Source organism: Zingiber officinale, chromosome 6B, assembly GCF_018446385.1.
Source record: "Zingiber officinale cultivar Zhangliang chromosome 6B, Zo_v1.1, whole genome shotgun sequence".
NCBI lineage: Eukaryota > Viridiplantae > Streptophyta > Magnoliopsida > Zingiberales > Zingiberaceae > Zingiber > Zingiber officinale.
Window position 1 is genome coordinate 59,907,669 of NC_055996.1, and position 4,153 is coordinate 59,911,821.

The 4,153-nt window shown below is 39.3% G+C and overlaps 1 pseudogene; it reads right to left on the bottom strand.

The window, feature by feature from the left end:
- Nucleotides 1-1,899: 1,899 nt before the first annotated feature.
- LOC121991020 lies at nucleotides 1,900-2,468 on the bottom strand (annotated as a pseudogene).
- Between the last annotated feature and the right edge of the window lie 1,685 nt (nucleotides 2,469-4,153).

Below are 4,153 nucleotides of genomic sequence, written 5' to 3' on the forward strand. Positions count from 1 at the left end.
GACTTGTGAGATCGAGCCATCGAGTTGACCTACATGCTAGTCTTATTGCATTAACATTGTCCCTGAATGTTAATACTCGACTAGGAATGATTAAGAGTAGTGTTCCCTATATCATCTCACTATCGATTCAACCAATCGATTGATATAGGTAAGAACCTTCTACTCAAGGACGTTATTATACTTAGTTTATTTGGCACCAATACAAGTAAGTATAATAACCAAAAACCAAATGCCTTTATTTATATAGAATATGATACAACAAGTCCAAAATACAATCATCAAATGATTGGCTCTAGGGCTCTAGCTAACATAGATTAGATCTAAATCACGTCAACTCTAATGCCTACCGTGCCGTGATACCTATCACTACCTCGATCACATGTGTTGTTGAATCTGCCAAAGCAGAGCAGCACATATTATCTTGGTAGGGTACGGAGGGACAATCTTGGTCCCGCTTATCAACGCATGGGCGAGTACAAACTCAATTAGATTGAGTATTCCTAGTTAACTCGGTTGGATCGAGTACAACTATAGACATTCTTCCAATGGTTGGAAAGATAGGACATAAATCACATTTATATTAATTCTTGGGCGTATTAGCTAAAGCTAACTCATGTTTTAATATAACTGCGGATAATGATCCTATAAACAAGAGTTGCATAGAGATGTAATTGGTAAATCATTACCTATCGATCATACTAAGTCTTGGGTGATTTAGCCAAAGCTAACTCAAGGCGTAGTTTGATGTGGATCTTGTCCCACATGAATTATAGAATTCAGTGGGAGCATCATTTAGTTAAAGGCCTAATTAAATGATTTAAAAGAATATGATATTTATTTTCTGCATTTTTCTGTTGTAGATAACCATGACGTCGAATACGAACACCTTCTCTCTGCGTTCTATCCTTGAGAAGGAAAAGCTCAACGGAGCAAATTTCCTGGACTGGTACAGGAACTTGAGAATAGTTCTCACCCAGGAACGTAAACTATACGTTCTGGAGCAGCCCATTCCGGAGGCTCCTCCTGCCAATGCGACGCGAGCAGACAAAGATGCTTACAAGAAGCATCGAGATGACGCACTAGATGTGTCCTGTCTAATGCTCGCGACCATGAACTCTGAGCTTTAGAACCAACACGAGTTGATGGGCGCTTACGATATAGTTGAACATCTTCATCAACTGTATCAAGGACAAGCGCGGCATAAGAGATTTGAGATCTCAAGGGCACTATTTTAGTGCAAGATGTCAGATGGGGCTCCCGTAGGCCCATATGTACTCAAAATGATTGGGTACATAGAAAACCTACAGAGGTTGGGATTCCCGCTTGGCCAAGAGCTGGCCACTGACCTGATCTTGCAATCCTTGCTAGATAGCTATAGTCAATTCGTTCTAAACTACAATATCACTACAAGAAATTATAGATTTAACCACACCAAATAGACAACAGTTTTTTGAGAAACTGTTGTCTTTTTGTCATTTAACAACAGTTTTATTGAAAACTGTTGTTGTTGGTCGTGTTTTTTAAAAAAAGACAACAATGTTTAAAAAACCGTTGTCTTTGACATACATAAGACAACGGTTTTTTAAAATTGTTGTCTATAAGATATCTTTATTTGGCATACGACAACAGTTTTAATCAACCGTTGTCTATTAGCGTTGCTTACATTTTAATGTGCATATTTTAATTTGGTGTCTAAAACTATGTTGTCTTTAAAAATTATTTTATAAAAAAAATAGTCAAACATAGTTATTTGCCTATTTTCATTGATGAAGTGAAATTTATATTCCTTAATGTTTATCTCTAAGATAAAATTTGTGATTTATTTTAAGATGGATGGATTTATTCAAATATATAGTAAAAATAAAATTACAATTTTGTACGAACTATATTTTGCAACAACTATTCTAAAGCGGAGGTTATACGCATTGCGCGAGCGCAAACCCTAATCGCGCTCTGCGGCACAGTGCCCGGGTACTGGTTCACGGTGTCACTGATCGACATCATCGGGCAGTTCACGATCCAAGTCCTAGGGTTCGGAATGATGACGACGTTCATGCTGGGGCTGGCAGTGCCGTAGCACTACTGGACAACGCCTGGGAACCACATCGGCTTCGTGGTCATGTACGCCTTCACCTTCTTCTTCGCCAACTTCGGCCGAACAGCACGACGTTCATCGTGCCGGCGGAGGTCTTCTCGGCGCGGCTGAGGTCGACATGCCACGGGATATCGGCAGCGACAGGGAAGATGGGGGCGATCGTGGGGGCCTTCGGGTTCCTGTACCTGGCGCAGAACCCGGACCCAGCGAAGGCGGACTGAGGCTACCCTGCCGGGATCGGGGTGAGGAATGCCCTCTTCTTGCTTGCCGTGTGCAATCTTCTGGGGCTAGCGTGCACCTTCCTGGTGCCGGAGTCGAAGGGAAGGTCGCTGGAGGAAATGACCGGCGAGAACGAGGCGACAGTGGACGATGATCACAAAAGTTGGTATGGAGGGCTTCAGCGGCATCACAAAAGTTGGGAACTGGCTGCACCGGATCGCTATCTACCGTGCCATCGACCGTAAAGGCGCATATGTCTCCGATGCCAGCGCCTCGTCCAGAAACCTAGGTCACAAATTTTTGGGCATCGCCCTCCATGATCACCCCTCGGTCGACTTCTTCGTCATCCCACTCCCACGCCACTTGACCGTTCTCGAGGCCGACGCAAACATCCAAATCCTCATGAGCCAACTCGGATCGATCAAGCATTCGAGTGTCAGATACTTCCAGGTCTTTGTTCAAATCTTTCCATTTCTTACATTTTTTTTCCCCCACTCCTGTTACGCTCAGAGTTCTATTAACTTGCAGCAAGAAGTATACATTTCCTTTTAACCGACAAAAGTTTACAATTCTTTATATTCTTTTTAATGCTTCTCCCCATCTGGATTGTGCAAGCAATGATGGAGAGTGACTGAATGCGTTTCATGGAAATTGGTCGTTTGGTATGATGTCGGATGCAAAGCATTTCGGTTGCATCCAAGAATTTGCTCATTTTTTTCTTCTTTTTGATGCATCTTTTGCCCCTTTCTTTATATTTTTTCAATTCTACTTGCTCCTTTATCATTCCACCAGGTTCGTCTTCCTGCTGTAACGATCACAAGATTGGGTATTCTATCCTTATTTTCGTTACTGATTGTTTAAGGGTCAGTGTGAAGTTCAAGGTCTAGTCTTGGAAGGATTGTTTTCCTGCACTTTTAGGTGTTCGACCAAATCAGTTGATTTCTTACCTTTTATAATGCTTCTCTTCATTCTTATGCTTCTACTGCTGGTTTGTGTGAGCTGATAAGAGATGGAATGCCTTAAAGAAATTGATGTCTAATAGAAAGAGATTTCCATTGCTTCCGACATTGTATCCAAGAATCTGCTGCCTTTTTTTGCTTTTTTTTTAAAAATTCTTTTTTGCCTTATTCTTTATGTTCTCAACTTCACTTGTTCATTTATCATTCCACAAGACATGGCTTTCTTCTGTAGTGCTCATCAAACAGGTTATTCCATCCGAATTTTTCAAGCCTACATACACTTCATCACAACAATAGTTCACTTACTTTGAAATATATTTTAAGAATTCATCCATCTATTTAAACTGTATGAGAAGTTTAATTTAGAGTATATCACAATGAATAAAATAACAAACCTTGTTAGCCAGTTTTTGTTATATACTTTGCAAACTCTAAAGCTAGACTTGTTGTTGTTGAATAACAATATGGACGATTCAATTAATTATCACAATTCACAAGAAGGGTCTGGTTCTTCAAGGACATGCTATGCATAAAAAAGCGGTAAAAATATCTATTGGTGTTTGCTGATAATAATATTCAAGTGATATGTTCTTGTGGCGATATATGATGTCTTTAGAATAGCTTACTATGGGAACAAAATTTACTTATTGTATCATAAGTGTGCATTTCTTTAATTTTCACTATATCTATGTGAACTTGCTAAATAAGTATTATGACATATTAATTTGTCATTTTGACATTCGAATATTCTGTAACTATTATTATTAATTTTCTGACTTTTATATTTACATGTGGAACTTGTTTAATAATTATGTTGAACTTTATGCTTAGTCTTAATTCTTAACTCCTATGTTTTGTGGTATATATTCACTTATATTAA